This window comes from Tachyglossus aculeatus, unplaced genomic scaffold (assembly GCF_015852505.1).
Source record: "Tachyglossus aculeatus isolate mTacAcu1 unplaced genomic scaffold, mTacAcu1.pri scaffold_134_arrow_ctg1, whole genome shotgun sequence".
Lineage (NCBI taxonomy): Eukaryota > Metazoa > Chordata > Mammalia > Monotremata > Tachyglossidae > Tachyglossus > Tachyglossus aculeatus.
The window spans coordinates 235,839-254,805 of NW_024044861.1; the positions used below are offsets into that span (position 1 = coordinate 235,839).

Sequence of the window (18,967 nt, forward strand, 5' to 3'; positions counted from 1 at the left end):
GTTTCCATGTACTACACTGTGGTGCCCCCCACTGTGAACCCCCTTATCTACAGCTTGAGGAACAGGGACCTGCAGGATGCCCTGGGCATGGATCCTAAAGGGGACATTCCTCCGCATCCATTCTGGGACAAAATGTCTGTGTCCATGTACCAATAATCCCCTACCACCCCTTAGAAAAGGAATTGCCCTGTGAAATAACGATATATACCACTGACCCAGAGGCCCAAACAACAAGTCGGGATATTCAGGGTTTGTCCAGGTCAGGGAGGTTGGGTGATAGGACTAGGTCTTATCTTGAGAGGAGACAGGGGCATTCACTGATGAAACTCTAGTTTCCAGAACCCAGGTGAGTAAATCATCACAACAGGAGGAGCCATTTCCAAATAATTCTTCCTCAAGCCAGGAATTTCTCTTTCCCATCACCCCATTCTCAAAACCTCAGTCCCCGCCCCACCCAACTCACCCTGGGGGAGGGTCAGAGGATAGAGTCAGAGGAATCTCTTGCTCTCTCGAGCTTTGAAATCAGAACGTGTCAGCAAATGAAATCGATCAATTTACGGGTTGAATGAGAAGCTGATTGTCTAAAGTGGTATATGAGATGAAGCTGAAACCACGCAGTTGATGTAGATTGTCAGTAACTTTAGAAGTAGTTGTGATGTTGGGAGGCAGATGCTGTTGTTTCCATGGGAACCCTGGGGTACAGTACCATTGCTCTAGCTTTAGGGACTGGGACTTTATCTCTACAGGACCTCAGGGACCTCACAGGCAGAGGTTTTTGGCATCGGCCAGATCACGAGGTCCCACCTGAGTTGATCCTCCAGGGGTTCCCCATGCAACAGTGGCTGCTTCATCTTTGGGAATGGGGGACTCTCTGGAGGTCATCTCCCTGCCCATAGAAGATCAGAGAGGGGCTGAGGTTGCCATGCTGTCCCTTCCTTCCTAGACAGCTGCACCCAAGAACTGGAGTGGAGAGAGGTCCATCCCAACCCAGCAGAGGTCAGAGCCCTCCAGCCCTACGCTGCCCCAGTGAGTGTGACCCGGGGGATGGAGGAGGAGGAGGCAAAGATCATGATGGGGATGCAAGAGACGGAGCCATTCAGGTGAAATGCTCACACACGGGCCCAGTGTCGGACTTTGGGGCAGGGTTACATCCCCAGAGGGGCAGATGGGTTTTCAGGAGGGTAGGTTTTTGACAGTGCTGTGGCCCCAGCCATCACTCGTCTCCCCTTCCTTATCCACCTCCATCCGGCTAAAATGGAAGCCGCTTGCCTGGCTGGGGCCTTTCAGCACAGGGTCGGCACTTTGGCCAGGAGTGGGTCCTGGACGTCAGAAAATGTTTCTAGTGGGAAATGACAGGGAGGGAATGAGAGAGTGTGATCGGTTTTAGACCAACAGCACTATCATCAGCTCCTCAGTGCAGGAATGTCGGGTGAACGCAATGGAGGTAAGAGATTCATTCCTTCCCTCCTGGATTTACCAGTCTGCTGGGCTAGACTGATCCAAAAGAATTTACAGCTAGGAGGAAATAAGAATGGAAAGGTGGATGCACAGCTTAATAAGTGCTTACAGTCATGTGAATCTATAGGTACGGAAGAGCTGTGAGCAGTTGCGAATGTGTAAATGCAGAGGTGGTATCTGGGCTGATACGGCAAGAGGAGGAGAAACATTAATCTGGGCAAGTTTGAAGGGAGAGGGAGATTCGGGCAGAAGGAAGGATCTAAGCCATGTTTTGAAGAAGGGAATGTCCTTGGAGAGGCACAGGGAGAAGATCTGTTTCCAAGGCCTGGAGGGGAGCTGGTGAAGAGGGAAGGGATACACGGAGAACATCGGTCAAAAGCCTTGAAGCTAGTGGCAAGGAATTAATTGGAGTCAACCAGACTTCAGTCTGTTTCATTTTCCTCTGAGAACCACAGTCAGATTTGTTGTGTCGGGGGCTGTTTGTGTATCCAAGGTGGGGCAGGGGAGGCAGTGAGCAAACCTTGGTTGGCGGAGGTCTGGAGGGGAGGAGGAAAAGGGAATCTTCTCCCATCACTTTCCAAGGAAAAAGTGTGTCTGGGCCCAGGGAGAGGCAAGCAGTAGTGGTAGTAGTAAGGGGACCTGGGTTCTAATCCTGACTCTGCTATTAATTCATTCATTCAATCATATTGATTGAGCACTTACTATGTGCAGAGCTCTGTACTAAGCCCTTGGAAAGTACAGTTTGGCAACAGATAGAGAGAATCCCTACCCGACAACAGGCTCAGGGACCTGGGTTCTAATCCTGGCTCTGCCCCTTGTCTGCCGGATGACGCTGGGCAAGGCACTTTGCTTCTCCGTGTCTCGGAATACCCCATCTGAAAAATGGGAATTAAGACTGAGCCCTAGAGGAGATAGGGACTGTGTCTACCCCATTTTCTTGTATCTTCCCCAGTGCTCAGTGTAGTGCCTGGCACCTAGTAAGCACTTAGCAAATGCCATTATTTTTAAAAAAGTATTTATTGAGCACCTACTTGATGCCATGTATTGTACTAGGTGTTGGCAAAGCTTGAAAGCAAGTGACCCGATCCTTGTCTACAAAGAGATGAAAATAATGAGAGTTACAGCACTGACAGTTCATTTGTAGATGAGTGTAAGGAGCATGCAAGTCTCCACATTCATGCCAGAGTTTCCTGAAGGAATGATATGGATTAGGGTGCTGGGAAATCAATCGGAGGAAGCTGGTTAGGGGTGGTAAGATTTAACAGGACTCTGAATGTGGGGAAAACTGTGTTCTGTCTGATATGGAAAGGAGGAGGGAAGTCACTTGGATAAGTCACTTCAATTCTCTGTGCCTCATTTATCTCCTGGTGGAGAACAGCAGAGCCTGCCCCCATCCCATCCCCGCCGCCGCCGCCACCGCCACCGCCCCTGGCCGGAGGAACCCCCAGCCCGGAGGAGCCCCCAGCCCGGAGCCGACGTGGCCATGGCCACCGTCCCCGCCGGTGAGCCAGCGAGGGATGGAGGGACTGCCGCCGCTGCCGCCGCCAGACCAATGGGGGGAGCGGGTGGTGGGGGGAGAACCAGGGTGGGAGGCTTCCCCCCCTCTAACTTTAACCCCCCTCCCTTTCTCCCCCCCCCCCAGAAGCGGGATTAGAACTCATGACCTCTGACTCCCAAGCCCTGGCTCTTTCCACTGAGCCACGCCAAAGGCGAGGATGGGGCACAGGCCTAGGCCTTCACTCAGCCCCAGCACCTGCTGCTCTCTTTCCTTCCTTCCCGTCAATCGTATTGACTGAGCACTTACTAGGTGCAGAGCACTGTACTAAGCACCTGGGGGAAGCCATTAGAGCAATCAACAGACACATTCCCTGCTCACAATGAGCTGATGGTCTAGAGGGGGAGACGGGCCATAAAAATAAATGACGGATGTGGACAGAAGGGGTGTGGGGCTGGGAGGGGGGAATGAAGAATGGGAGCAAGAGGGACTGGGAGAAGAAGAAAGGAGGGCTCAGTCACGGAAGGCCTCTTGGAGGAGATGTGACACCTTGGAGTGGGAAGCTCCAACTATTAGGCCGCGGGCATCCCAGCTGAACATCTGCAGGGCAGGCGGGGACCGTGCCTGCCGACTGTAGTATAAAAATTATAATAATAACGAGGGTGTCTGTTAAGTGCTTACTATGTGCCAAGCACCGTTCTAAGCGCTGGGGTAATAATAATAATTTTGGTATTTGTTAAGTGCTTACTATGTGCAAAGCACTGTTCTAAGCGTTGGGGAGGGTACAAGGCGATCAGGTTGTCCCATGTGGGGCTCACAATCTTAGTCCCCATTTTACAGATGAGGGAACTGAGGCCAAGAGTAGCGAAGTGGCTTGCCCAAAGTCGTAGATACAGGGTCATCAGTGGGGCTCACAGGCTTCATCCCCATTTGACAGATGAGATGACCGAGGCCCAGAGAAGTGAAGTGACTCGCCCAGAGTCCCACAGCTGATACGTGGCAGAGTCGGGATTAGAACCCACGACCTCCGCCTGCCAAGCCCTGGCTCTTTCCACTAAGCCGTGCCGCTTCTCACCCAAGTGCTTAGCGCAGTGCTCTGCACAGAGTAAGCGCTCGGTAAACACCCCTAATGGACGTACGGTGGCAAAATGGCCGGCAGGGTCTGGCGGGAGCCGGGTCAGTTTAGCCTAGTTCAGATGAGCCGGGCGGCAACAGTATTGAACGAAGTAGATGCAGAGCACCGAACTGAGAGATGGGAGAGCACGGGCGAGGGGAGAAAGACAATTCCCGATCCTCAGGGCCCTTATACAGTCTCTTAATCAACGGCATTCATTCTATTCAATCGTATTTATTGAGCACTTAATAATAATAATAATAATAGATAATAATGATGGCATTTGTTAAGCACTTACTCTGTGCAAAGCACTGTTCTAAGCCGAGGGGGGGCGGGGATACAAGGTGATCAGGTTGTCGCACGTGGGGCTCACAGTCGTCATCCCCATTTTACAGATGAGGTAACTGAAGCTCAGAGAAGTTAAGTGACTTGCCCAAGGTCACACAGCAGACAGGTGGTGGAGCTGGGATTCGAACCCATGACCTCTGACTCCAAAGCCCATGCTCTTTCCACTGAGTCACGCTGCTTCTGTGTGCAGAAGCACCGGACTAAGCACTTGGGAAAGGGCAATATATCGGACACATTCCCTGCCCACAGTGAGCATAAGGTCTAGAGGGGGAGACAGACATCAATATAAATAAATTACAGATAAGTATATAAGTGCCGTGGGGACTGGGCACTTAGTACGTGCTGTTGGGCGGGGCGCTCGGTACGTGCAGAGCATTGTCCTAAGCTCTTGGGAGAGTCCACTAGGACAGAATTAGGGGACAGATTCCTTGACAATAACTAGGTTCCAGGCTAGAGGGGGAGAGAGACCAAAGCCCTTAGGTTTGGGCAGGAGTCTCCCACGGCCTCAAATGGGCCGAGTCCCCATCGGACTCTCCGCCGTCTAAATGTCGGACTCCTCCGTGGGCTCCGTAGGGAGGCAGAGTGGCCTAGCGGAGAGAGTGGGGGGCTGGGAGTCAGGAGACCCGGGTTCTGATCCCGGCTCCGCCACTCGCCTGCTGTGGGGGATGTTGATCTTTCTGGGCTTCACTTTCCTCATCTGTAAAATGGGGATAAGACACTCGCTCTCCCAACCGCTTAGACTGTGGTAGTCTTTGTAGACTAGAGGAGCAGTGTGGCCTAGTGAATACAGCACAGGCCTGGGAGTCAGAAGGACCTGGGCTCTTATCTTGGCTCTGCCAATTGTCTACTGGGTGACCTTGAGCGGATCATTTCACTTCTCTGGGGCTTAGTTCCCTCATCTGTAAAATGGGGATTAAGAGTGTGAGCCCCACGTGGGACAACCTGATCACCTTGTATCCATCCCAGCCCTTAGAACAGTGCTTGGCACATAGCAAGCACTTAACAAATACCATCATTATTATTATTCATTCATTCATTCATTCATTCAATCGTATTTATTGAGCACTTACTGTGTGCAGAGCACTGTACTAAGCGCTTGGGAAGTACAAGTTGGCAGCATATAGAGATGGTCCCTACCCAACAGTGGGCTCACAGTCTAGAAGGGGGAATGGGAATAATAATAATAATAATTATTATTATTATTATTACCATACAAGGTCATCAGGTTGTCCCACATGGGACTCACAGTCTTCATCCCCATTTTGCAGATGAGGTAGTGACTTGCCCAAGGTCACAGAGCAGACAAGTGGCAGAGTTGGGGTTAGAATCCACATCCTCTGACACCCAAGCCCGTGCTCTTCCCACTAGGCCATGCTGCTTCTCATAATAATAATAATAATAACAACAACAACAACAACAATAATAATAATAATAATAATAATAGTATCTGTTATGGGCTTACTATGTGCCAAGCACTGTACTGAGTTCTGGGGTGGTTACGAGGATGGCAGGTTGGACACAGTCCCTGTCCCACATGGGGCTCACGGTCTTCATCCCCATTTTCCAGATGAGGGAACTGAAGCACAGAGAAGTGAAGGGACTTGCCCAAGATCACACGGCAGGCAGGTGGTGGAGCCGGGAAGACAGCCCAGATGCTGCTGAGAAGCAGCGTGGCTCAGTGGAAAGAGCACGGGTTTTGGAGTTGGAGGTCAGGGGTTCAAATCTCGGCTCCACCAGTTGTCAGCTGTGTGACTTTGGGCAAGTCACTTAACTTCTCTGTGCCTCAGTTGCCTCATCTGTAAAGTGGGGATTAAGGCTGTGAGCCCCCTGTGGGACAACCCGATCACCTTGTGACCTCCCCAGCGCTTAGAACAGTGCTTTACACATAGTAAGCGCTTAATAAATGCCATCATCATCATCATCATCCCAGGCCTGGGTTCTACCCACCGGGCCACGGTGTTTCCCAGTTAAATAGTCACTTCACTACTCTAGGCTGCAGTTTCCTCATCTGGAAAATGGGGGCAAGCTATCTGCCGGGGTGAGTTTGCAGGAAACTGTAGACCGAACTCCCCCTTTAGACTCTAACCTCGTTGTGGGCAGGGAACGCATCTACCGATTCCGTTGTTTTGTTCTCTCCCAGACACTTAGAACAGTGTTTTGCCCACAATAAGCACTCAATAAATACCTTTGAGATGAGCCACATGAAGCCCAGAGAAACAGTGTGGCCAGAACACGGGCTGGGGTTCTAATCCCATCCCCACCACTTGTCTGCTTGGAGACGTTGGGCAAGTCCCTTCATTTCTCTTGGCCTCAGTTACCTCATCTGGAAAATGGGAATTAAGATTGTGATTCTGAGATGGTGGGGAGGGGGGCTGGAGGGATGGGACAGGGGCTATGCCAACCTGATGAGCTTGTATCTACCCCAGTGCTTTGTACAGTGCCTTCACAAATACCATAAAAATAAACAGACAGAAAGACCATCTGTCGGAACTGTGAACTCTTGATTAATCCCTGTAATATTAGCCAGGTCACCAGATTAGAGATCCTATTGTCTCCCCAACTGCCCCCGCCCACAGGGCAGAGGCCTGGTTGACGGTATCCTCACCCTTTGTTCATTCAGTCATTTATTGAGCAGTTACAGTGTGCAGAGCACTGTACTAAGTGCTTGGGAGAGAACAGTAAAACAGTAACCAGGCAATTTCCCTGCCCACAACAAGCTGACAGTCTAGAGGGGGAGTCAGACATGAATAGACATAATAAATTACAGATATGGACATAAGCGCTGTCTCTACCCTGACACCAAATTTGCTCCTGCTGTGACACAGTAAGAACATTACTGTAAATTCTGTCATATCAGCGAGGTACGGAAGTGAGTATTTTGGTCAAATGATGTTTTTGTATTTACTTGGAAAATTTGGTTTTGACCCTCTAGACTGCGAGCTTGTTGTGGGCAGGGAATGTGTCCGTCTGGTGCTATATTGTACTCTCCCAAGCTCTCGGTACAGTGCTTTGCACACAGTAAGCACTCAATAAATACGATTGAATGAATGATACTTGGGAGATCCTGTCGCCGCCGCCCTCCCCCCCCCAACTCATGTTGGGTCGGAAAGGCGACCCCTGCCCCTTTCAAAGTTCCACACATCACGTGTGTCACAAAATGATGCCATTCGCAGTGTCCGGTAGGAGAGAATTTCTCTGCAGTTGCGGAAGAGAAGCAGCGTCGCTCAGTGGAAAGAGCCCAGGCTTGGGAGTCAGAGGTTGTGGGTTCTAATCCCGGTTCTGCCACTTATCAGCTGTGTGACTTAGGGCAAGTCACTTAACTTCTCTGTGCCTCAGTTACCTCATCTGAAAAATGGGGATTGAGACTGTGAGCCCCACGTGGGACAACCTGATTACCTTGTATCAACCCCAGCGCTTAGAACCGTGTTTTGCACATAGTAAGTGCTTAACAAATACCATCATTATTATCATTATTATTATTATGTGGAACATGGACTATTTCCAACCTGATTAGCTTGTCTCCACCCCAGTGGCTAGTACAGTGCCTGGTACATAGTAAGCATAGTTAGAGAAGCAGCGTAGCTCAGTGGAAAGAGCCCGGGCTTTAGAGTCAGAGGTCATGGGTTCAAATCTCGGCTCCGCCAATTGTCAGTCGTGGGACTTTGGGCATGTCACTTCACTTCTCTGGGCCTCAGTTACCTCATCTGGAAAATGGGGATGAAGACTGTGAGCCCCCCGTGGGACAATTTGATCCCCTTGTAACCTCCCCAGCGCTTAGAACAGTGCTTTGCACATAGTAAGTGCTTAATAAATGCCATCATTATCATTATTACTATTAAACTCTTACCATATACCATAATAAAAAGAGTTCCTGGCCCAGGCCAGGGAAACAGTGAATCAAGGGATGGAGATGGGAGAATCAAGAGTGAGTTACAGCTTGCAGGTTGGCTTGGGAACAATGAGGAGGAACTGAATAGAGGAGATGGACAGGGGCTGGTGGGGGGGGTCTCACATGGTAGAAAGCCTGGGAGCTTATTGTGAGGTGTTTTTATTTCATGTGAAAAGATACATGGTGCAAGTGAAGGGTTTGGAGGAGAGGAGAGATGCTGTCTCAGCGATGCTTTGTCTTGTCTTATGCTGTCGAGTCGTCTCCGACCTATCAATGGGCACATCTCTCCCAGAACACCCCATTCTCCATCTTCAAGTTTATCCGTAGAGTTTTCTTGGTAAAAATACAGAAGTGGTATACCATTGCCTTCTTCCCTGCAGTAAACCTGAGTCTCCACCCTCGACTCTCTCCCTTGCCGCTGCTGCCCAGCCCAGGTGAGTTTTGACTTGTAGCAGATTGCTTTCCACTCACTAGCCACTGTGCAAGCTAGGAATGGAATGGCTATGCCTCTGCTTGACTCTCCCTCCCATAGCCAAAACTGGTAGAGTACTGGAAACTCTCCAGGTACGATTCTGAGTCGGGGGAGTGATGCTTTAGCAAATAGTTAAATGAGTAAATGAGTTGTTAAATATTTATGGGTTTGTGTGGCTGTGTGCGCTTATGTGTAAGTAACCGCAGGCAGTTGAAGCTTGTGTGTGTGTGTGTCTGCGCCAGAGTGGCTGTGTGTGTGTGGTTGCATATATCTCCATGATAAGTGTGTTTACATATGGGGGTGTTTTTTTGTCTATTATGAAATCATCGAGAGCAATTCATAGCCATCATGTGCATCTCTTGATAATAATAATAATAATGACATTTGTTAAGTGCTTACTATGTGCCAGGCACTGTTCTAAGCGCTGGGGGGGATACAAGGTAATCAGATTGCCCCACATGGGGCTCATAGTCTTAATTCCCTTTTACAGATGAGGGAACTGAGGCACAGAGAAGTGAAGTGACTGGCCCGAAGTCACTCAGCTGGTAAGTGGCAGAGCTGGGATTAGAACCCATGACCTCTGACTCCCAAGCCCGTGCTCTTTCCACTGAGCCACACTTGCTAGCCATGTGACTTTGGGCCAGTCACTTCACTTCTCTGGGCCTCGGTTACCTCATCTGCAAAACGGGAATGCAATCTTCACTTCTCTGGGCCTTGGCTACCTCATCTGGAAAACGGGAACACAATCCCTGATCTCCCTCAGTCTTAGACTCTGAGCCCAAGTGTGGGACAGGGACTGTATCTGACCCAGAAAAAGTTTCTCTACCTCGGCACTTAGTACAGTGCATGGTACGGAGTAAATGTTTAACAAATACCACACCTTTAACAATAATGAATAATTATGGTATTTCCTAAGTACCAGGCAACGTACGAAGCGCCGGGGTGGATACAAGCAAATCAGATTTGACACATTCCCTGACCTATGTGGGGCTCAGAGTCTCAATCCCATTTGACAGATGAAAAGCTTATCCACCCAAACAGGGACTTGAACATGGACCCTCAGATTAAAAGTCTGATGCTCTACCAACTGAGCTATCTGGGCTCCTCTCTGGCCTTCTCCTATCTGTAATTTATTTTAGTTTCTGCCTTCTCCACTCATAATGCTAATTGTGGTATTTATAAAGATATTACAATAGACTGATCAAAATATTGAGGGCTGGGTTCAGCGCACGATAATCGAGTCAGACACAGTGTCCATCTCCCGTGGGGCTCAGGGTCTAAGTTGAAAGTAGAAGTATTGAATCCCCATTTTACAGATGAGGGAACTGAGGTAGAGCAAAGTTACATGCCTAAGGTGACACAGCAGGAAGGTGGAAGAGCCAGGATTACACATCAGATCCTCTGACTCCCGGGCCTGGGATCTTTCCACTAGGCCCCGCCACAATAGAATGGAAGCACCATAAGGGAAAGGATCATATGAACATTAGCTCTGGTGGTCACGCCACAAAACCACAACAAGGAGGCACTCAGAAGGTCCCAAAAGCAGGTTTATTTTTGTCACACATCAAGAAAGGCACATCCATGGATACACTCTCCAGAACTACTAGAGAATAAACCCACAACAATACCACCACCCTCATATCAATTGGTCTCCAGTATTAACACTGGATGTCCAATGGTTCTCTATGGTACCCGTGTCCCACCTTGGCTGTTGATGAGGTCATCCAGCCCGCATGCCTCTATTGCAATCTGGCAAGTGATGTCTCCTCAAGTTGGCCTCTGTACTTCGACACAGTTACTTCTTTATTGCCGCTGTAGACTTCAAGCAAACCTTCCTCCCCGTCCATCTCTCTGTCATGCTATAAATCTGTCACCCTAATCTAGGACCTCGAAGGACTCTAGATGTCTAAGCACCACCTTCCCATAAAGCACAACATACAGTTATAAATTATGAAGTATACCACAGTCAGTTATGTTTAGTTACATTCTGTATAGTGTTGTGCAACATAAACTTGCAAGCCTTGTGAGTATGCACTTTGCCACATATTACATTCTATATTTTATTGCTGTTGCCATTTCTCTAAGCCCCCTTTTTATGCACCATATAATTAACCTCTAGACTGTAAGCTCCTGGTTGGCAGTGATTTTGTCTACCAACTCTTTTGGATTGTTCTCTCCCAAGTGCTTAGTACAGTGCTCGGCAAAGGCTAAGTGCTCAGTAAATAACACTGCTAGATTAATTGATGGGTAAATACCCCTACCCCCTCTCAGGATCACACCTGGAGAGTTTCCAGTACCCTACCAGTCTCGGCCAAGGGAGGGAGAATCAAGCAGAGGCATACCCATTCCATTCCTAGCTGGGGCAGTGGCTAGCGAGAAGAAAGCAATCTGCTACAAGTCAAAAAGCACCTGTTCTGGGCATCAGTGGCAGGGGAGAGAGTCGAGGGTGGAGACTCAGGTTTACTGGGTGGAAGAAGGCAATGGTAAACCACTTCTCTATTTTTACCAAGAAAACTCTATGAATTCAATACCAGAACGCTTGCAGATGGAGGTGGGGCATTCTGGGAGAGATGTGTCCATGGAGTCGCTACGGGTCAGAGACGAATTGACAGCATAAGACAAGACATGCCAGACCCCTGCACATATTAATACTATGTAACATTATAGGTGATAAATAAATACAACGGATTGATTTACTCCAAAGGGAAGTTGTGTTGATTCCTTCATCGATGCCATCAATCCATCATATTTATTAAGCATTTATCATCTGTGGCGCACTGTATTAACTGCTTGAGAGAGTACAATTTGATATGGTTGGTAGACATGATCCCTGCCTTCAAGGAACTTACAGTTCAGAGGGAATGCCAATGTTTCTAAATTGAAGTGTCCCTCTTCCTTTGCAGGGAGTCATCGTCAACTCCCAGAAATGACCAACGTCTCCACCATGACTGAGTTCCTCCTCCTGGGATTCTCTGACATCCGGGAGCTGCAGCTGCTCCATGCCACGCTGTTCCTCCTTGTCTACCTAATGGCCCTTCTGGGGAATCTCCTCATTGTTGTCGTCACCACCCTCGACCAGCGTCTCCACACCCCCATGTACTTCTTTCTCAAAAACCTGTCCTTCACTGACCTCTGCTACATTTCTACAACGGTACCCAAATCCATTGTCAGCTCCCTGACCAGTGACAGCTCCATCTCCTTTCTGGATTGTGTCTCGCAGCTCTTCCTACTGATCTTCTTTGGTGCTTCAGGGCTATTTGTCCTCACTGCAATGTCTTATGACCGCTATGCCGCCATCTGCTCCCCCTTGCGTTATGAGCTCATCATGAACAAAACAGCCTGTGTGCGATTAGTAGCAGCATCATGGCTCAATGGGGGTCTGTTTGGAGTCTGGCTTACAGCTTCTACCTTCTCCCTGAACTTTTGTGGGTCCAATGTTGTCCAGCAGTTCTTCTGTGATGTCCCCCCTATGCTGAAGATCTCCTGCTCTGAGGACCACATTGCCATAGATGTGAGTGTGGCTATTGCGATAGTCTTAGATGGCATCTGTTTCTTTTTCATCATCTTCTCCTATGTCCGCATCTTCTCAGCCGTGCAGAGGATGCCATCCTCCGAGGGCCGGGCCAAAGCCTTCTCCACCTGCCTGCCCCATCTCACTGTCATCATCATTTTTCTCTTCACCGGAGCATTTGCCTATCTCAAACCACCTTCAGATTCACCCTCGGCTCTGGATCTGCTGGTTTCCATGTCCTACACCGTGGTGCCCCCCACTGTGAACCCCCTTATCTACAGCCTGAGGAACAGGGACCTGAAGGCTGCCCTGGGCAGGATCCTAAAGGGGATATTCCCCCAGCATCCGTTCTGGGACAAAATGTCTGTGTCCAGGTACCGGTAATCCCCTACCACCCCTTTCAAAGAGGAATTTCCCTTAGACATATCCAAATATATCAGTGACCCAGAGTCCCAAAGAACAAGTCTGGATATTCAGGATTTGTCAAGGTCTGGGAGGTTAGCTGATAAGACTAGGTCATGAGTGGCAATGTATTCCCTAGGAGGCCTCATGGCTCAATGGCATGTGAATGGGTGTCACATGACCCGAGTTCTAATTCCAGCTCGGCCACTGGCCTGCTTGTAACCTGGCGTTAGTGTCTTACCATTCCCGGGCTCTTACTTCCTCTTACACTCTGAGCCCCTGTGGGACAGGAAACACGTCCATTTGAATTGTAAGTTCATCTTTGTGCTGTAAGCTCATTGTGGGCAGGGATTGTATCTACCAACTCCAATGTATTTTACTCTTCAAAGCGCTTAGTACAATGTAATGCACACAGTAAACACTCAACAAATACCATCGACCTGTTGAATTATTTATCATCATGTGGCACAGACTTTGACACAGAAATTAACACCGAATAATAAAAATAATAATAATAATGGTGTCTGAAAAGAGACAGAGACATTCACTGATGGAACTCCATTCATTCAATCATATTTATTGAGCACTTTCTCTGTGCAGAGCACTGTACTAAGCACTTGGGGAGTACAAGTCGGCAACATACAGAGATGGTCCCTACCCAACAACGGGCTCACAGTCTAGAAGGGGGAGACAGACAACAAACCAAAACATGTAGACAGGTGTCAAAACTGTCGGAATAAATAGAATTATAGCTATATACACACATCATTAACAAAATAGAGTAGTAAATATGTACAAGTAAAATAAATAGAGTGATAAATCCGTATAAATATGTACAAGTGCTGGGGGGAAGGGAAGGAGGTCGGGCAAAAGGGGGGAGATGGGGAGGAGGAGAGGAAAAAGGGGGCTCAGTCTGGGAAGGCCTCCTGGAGGACGTGAGCTCTCAGTAGGGCTTTGAAAGGAGGAAGAGAGCTAGTTTGGTGGATGTGTGGAGGGAGGGCATTCCAGGCCGTGGGAAGGATGTGAGCCAGGGGTTGACAGCGGGACAGGTGAGAAGGAGGCACAGTGAGGAGGTTAGCAGAAGAGCAGAGGGTGCCGGCTGGGCTGTAGAAGGAAAGAAGGGAGGTGAGGTAGGAGGGGGTGAGGTGATGGAGAGCCTCGAAGCCGAGAGTGAGGAGTTTTTGCATGATTCGTAGGTTGACAGGTAGCCACTGGAGATTTTTGAGGAGGGGAGTGACATGCCCTGAGCATTTCTGTACAAAGATAATCCGGACAGCAGAGTAAAGTATAGACTGAAGTGCGAAGAGACAGGAGGATGGGAGATCAGAGAGGAGGCTGGTGCAGTAATCCAGTCGGGATAGGATGAGAAACTGAACAGGCAAGGTAGCAGTTTGGCACTCTAGTTTCCAGAACCCAGGTTAGTAAATCATCACAACAGGAGAAGCCATTTCCATCTTATTCTTTCCCAAGCCAGGAATTTCTCCTTCCCATCATACCATTTTCAAAACCTCAGTCCCCTGCCCCACCCCACTGAGACTGGGGGAGGATCAGAGAATGGATTCAGAGGAATCTCTTGCTCTCTCAAGCTTTGAAATCAGAAGGTGTCAGAAAATGAAAACTATCAATTGACTGACTGAATGAGAAGCTGATTGTCTAAGGTGGTATATGAGATGAAGCTGAAACCACCCACAGTTGATGTAGATTGTCAGCAACATTAGAAACTGTTGGGATGTTGGGATGCAGATGCTGTTGTTTCCATGGGAACCCTGGGGTGCAGCACCATTGCTGCAGCTTTAGGGACTGGGCCTTTATCTCTACAGGACCTCAGGGACCTCACAGGCAGAGGATTTTGGCATCGGCCAGGACACGAGATCCCACCTGAGTTGATCCTCCAGGGGTTCCCCACAGAGCAGTAGCTGCTTTATCTTTGGGGATGGGGGACTCTCTGAAGAACATCTCCCTGCCCACAAGAGATAAGAGAGGGGCTGAGGGTGCTACGCTGTCCCTTCCTTCATAGCCAGCTGCACCCAAGAACTGGAGTGGAGAGAGGACCATCCCAACCCGGCAGAGGTCAGAGCCCTACAGCCTTACGCTGCCCCAGTGAGTGTGACTGGGGGGTGTTGGAGGGGGAGGGAGAGACCATGATGGGAATGCAAGAGATGGAGCCATTCAGGGGAAATGCTCACACATGGGGCCAGTGCCGGACTTTGGGTCATGGCTACATCCTCAGTGGGGAAGGTGGGGCTTTCAGGAGAGTAAGTATTTGAGAGTGCAGTGGCCCCAACCAACACTCATCTCCCCTTCCTCATCCACCTCCATCCAGCTAACATGTCTGGCTGGTGTCCCGCTGCACAGTGTAAGCATTATGCTGTGGTCACTTCAGCCAAGAGTGTGTCCTGGACATCAGAAAATGTTTCTGGTGAGAAGTGACAGGGAGGGAATGAGAGAGTGTGATTGGTTCTAGAACACGAGCACTATCATCAACTCCTCCATGCAGGAATGTTGGGTGAACACAGTGGAGGTAAGAGATTCAATCCCATCCCTCCTGGACTTACGAGTCTGCTGGGCTAAACTGATACAAAAGAATTTACAGCTAGGGGGAAATAAGAATGGAAAGGTGGCTGCACAGCTTAATAAGTGCTTAGTAATGTGAATCTATAGGTAGGGAAGTGCAATGAGCAGTTGTGAATGTGTACATGCAGAGGTGGTATCTGGCCTGATTCAGCATGGGGAGAAGAAACATCAATCTCGGCAAATTTGAAGGGAGAGGGAGATTTGGGAAGAAAGAAGGATCTAAGCCATGTGTTGGAGAAGGGAATGTCCTTTATCATTCATTCATTCATTCATTCAATCGTATTCATTGAGCACTTACTTTGTGCAGAGCAGTGTACTAAGTGTACTAAGTGCTGTCCTAATCCTCCTCGACCTCTCAGCTGCCTTCGACACTGTGGACCACCCCCTTCTCCTCAACAAGCTATCTGACCTTGGCTTCACAGACTCCGTCCTCTCCTGGTTCTCCTCTTATCTCTCCGGTCGTTCATTCTCAGTTTCTTTTGCAGGCTCCTCCTCCCCCATCCATCCTCTTACTGTGGGGGTTCCCCAAGGTTCAGTGCTTGGTCCCCTTCTGTTCTCGATCTACACGCACTCCCTTGGTGACCTCATTCGCTCCCACGGCTTCAACTATCATCTCTACGCTGATGACACCCAGATCTCCATCTCTGCCCCTACTCTCCACCCCTCTCTTCAGGCTCGCATCTTCTCCTGACTTCAGGACATCTCCATCTGGATGTCTGCCTGCCACCTAAAACTCAACATGTCCAAGACTGAACTCCTTGTCTTCCCTCACAAACCCTGCCCTCTCCCTGACTTTCCCATCTCTGTTGACGGCACTACCATCCTTCCCGTCTCACAAGCCCGCAACCTTGGTGTCATCCTCGACTCCGCTCTCTCATTCACCCCTCACATCCAAGCCGTCACCAAAACCTGCCGGTTTCAGCTCCGCAACATCATCATCATCATCATCATCATCATCATCATCATCATCATCATCAATCGTATTTATTGAGCTCTTACTATGTGCAGAGCACTGTACTAAGCGCTTGGGAAGTACAAATTGGCAACATATAGAGACAGTCCCTACCCAACAGTGGGCTCACAGTCTAAAAGGGGGAGATAGAGAACAAAACCAAACATACTAACAAAATAAAATAAATAGGATAGATATGTACAAGTAAAATAAATAAATAAATAAATAAATAGAGTAATAAATATGTACAAACATATATACATATATACAGGTGCTGTGGGGAAGGGAAGGAGGTAAGATGGGGGGATGGAGAGGGGGAAGAGGGGGAAAGGAAGGAAGGGGCTCAGTCTGGGAAGGCCTCCTGGAGGAGATGAGCCCTCAGCAGGGCCTTGAAGGGAGGAAGAGTGCTAGCTTGGCGGATGGGCAGAGGGAGGGCATTCCAGGCCCGGGGGATGACGTGGGCCGGGGTTCGATGGCGGGACAGGCGAGAACGAGGTACGGTGAGGAGATTAGCGGCGGAGGAGCGGAGGATGCGGGCTGGGCTGTAGAAGGAGAGAAGGGAGGTGAGGTAGGAGGGGGCGAGGTGATGGACAGCCTTGAAGCCCAGGGTGAGGAGTTTCTGCCTGATGCGCAGATTGATTGGTAGCCACTGGAGATTTTTGAGGAGGGGAGTAATATGCCCAGAGTGTTTCTGGACAAAGATAATCCGGGCAGCAGCATGAAGTATGGATTGAAGTGGAGAGAGACACGAGGATGGGAGATCAGAGAGAAGGCTGGTGCAGTAGTCCAGACGGGATAGGATGAGAGCTTGAATGAGCAGGGTAGCGGTTGGGATGGAGAGGAAAGGGCGGATCTTGGCAATGTTGCGGAGCTGAGACCGGCAGGTTTTGGTGACGGCTTGGATGTGAGGGGTGAATGAGAGAGCAGAGTCGAGGATGACACCAAGGTTGCGGGCTTGTGAGACGGGAAGGATGGTAGTGCCGTCAACAGAGATGGGAAAGTCAGGGAGAGGACAAGGTTTGGGAGGGAAGACAAGGAGTTCAGTCTTCGACATGTTGAGCTTTAGGTGGCGGGCAGACATCCAGATGGAGATGTCCTGAAGGCAGGAGGAGATGCGAGCCTGGAGAGAGGGGGAGAGAGTAGGGGCAGAGATGTAGATCTGGGTGTCATCAGCGTAGAGATGATAGTTGAAGCCGTGGGAGCGAATGAGGTCACCAAGGGAGTGCGTGTAGATCGAGAACAGAAGGGGACCAAGCACTGAACCTTGGGGAACCCCCACAGAACGGGGATGGGAGGGGGAGGAGGAGCCTGCAAAAGAGACTGAGAAAGAACGACCGGAGAGATAAGAAGAGAACCAGGAGAGGACGGAGTCTGTGAAGCCAAGGTCAGATAGCGTGTTGAGGAGAAGGGGGTGGTCCACAGTGTCGAAGGCAGCTGAGAGGTCGAGGAGGATTAGGACAGAGTATGAGCCGTTGGATTTGGCAAGCAGGAGGTCATTGGTGACCTTTGAGAGGGCAGTTTCCGTGGAATGAAGGGGACGGAAGCCAGACTGGAGGGGGTCGAGGAAAGAGTTGTTGTTGAGGAATTCTAGGCAGCGCGTGTAGACAACACGTTCGAGGAGTTTGGAAAGGAATGGTAGGAGGGATATGGGGCGATAACTAGAAGGTGAGGTGGGGTCAAGAGAGGGGTTTTTTTTAGGATGGGAGAGACATGGGCATGTTTGAAGGCAGAGGGGAAGGAACCAGTGGAGAGTGAGCGGTTGAAGATGGAAGTTAAGGAGGGGAGAAAGGATGGGGCGAGAGATTTCATGAGATGAGAGGGAATGGGGTCAGAAGCACAGGTGGCCGGAGTAGCACTTGAGAGGAGGGAGGAGAGCTCCTCTGAGGATACTGCTGGGAAGGATGGGAGAGTAGCAGAGAGTGTTGAGAGCCGGGGGCTGGAGAAGGGGGGGGAAGAGACTTTGGAGCGGTCGGACCTGATGGATTTAATTTTGCCAAGACTGTGACAAAAAAGACAAAACATTGCCAAGATCCGCCCTTACCTCTCCATCCATACCGCTACCCTGCTCATTCAAGCTCTCATCCTATCCCGTCTGGACTACTGCATCAGCCTTCTCTCTGATCTCCCATCCTCGTGTCTCTCCCCACTTCAATCCGTACTTCATGCTGCTGCCCGGATTATCTTTGTCCAGAAACGCTCTGGGCATATTACTCCCCTCCTCAAAAATCTCCAGTGGCTACCAATCAATCTGCGCATCAGGCAGAAACTCCTCACCCTGGGCTTCAAGGCTGTCCATCACCTCGCCCCCTCCTACCTCACCTCCCTTCTCTCCTTCTACAGCCCACCCCGCACCCTCCGCTCCTCTGCTGCTAATCTCCTCACCGTACCTCGTTCTCGCCTGTCCCACCATCGACCCCCGGCCCACGTCATCCCCCGGGCCTGGAATGCCCTCCCTCTGCCCATCCGCCAAGCTAGCTCTCTTCCTCCCTTCAAGGCCCAACTGAGAGCTCACCTCCTCCAGGAGGCCTTCCCAGACTGATCCCCTTCCTCCCTCTCCCCCTCGTCCCCCTCTCCATCCCCCCATCTTACCTCCTTCCCTTCCCCACAGCACCCGTATATATGTACATATGTTTGTACATATTTATTACTCTATTTATTTTACTTGTACATATCCATTCTATTTATTTTATTTTGTTAGTAAGTTTGGTTTTGTTCTCTGTCTCCCCCTTTTAGACTGTGAGCCCACTGTTGG

General features: G+C 49.7%; 3 non-coding genes across 3 annotated transcripts; 1 reads left to right on the forward strand and 2 right to left on the reverse strand.

Annotated features, from left to right (window-relative positions):
• Positions 1-8,748: 8,748 nt before the first annotated feature.
• Positions 8,749-8,886, reverse strand: LOC119922974. Its single transcript, XR_005448746.1, has one exon. It is a non-coding gene; the product is annotated as a small nucleolar RNA SNORA7 (small nucleolar RNA).
• A 920-nt stretch (positions 8,887-9,806) lies between these two features.
• Positions 9,807-9,878, reverse strand: TRNAK-UUU. Its single transcript has one exon. It is a non-coding gene; the product is annotated as a tRNA-Lys (tRNA).
• Positions 9,879-11,037: 1,159 nt separating this feature from the next.
• On the forward strand, positions 11,038-11,175 carry LOC119922971. The gene has a single exon (XR_005448744.1). It is a non-coding gene; the product is annotated as a small nucleolar RNA SNORA7 (small nucleolar RNA).
• Positions 11,176-18,967: the final 7,792 nt, after the last annotated feature.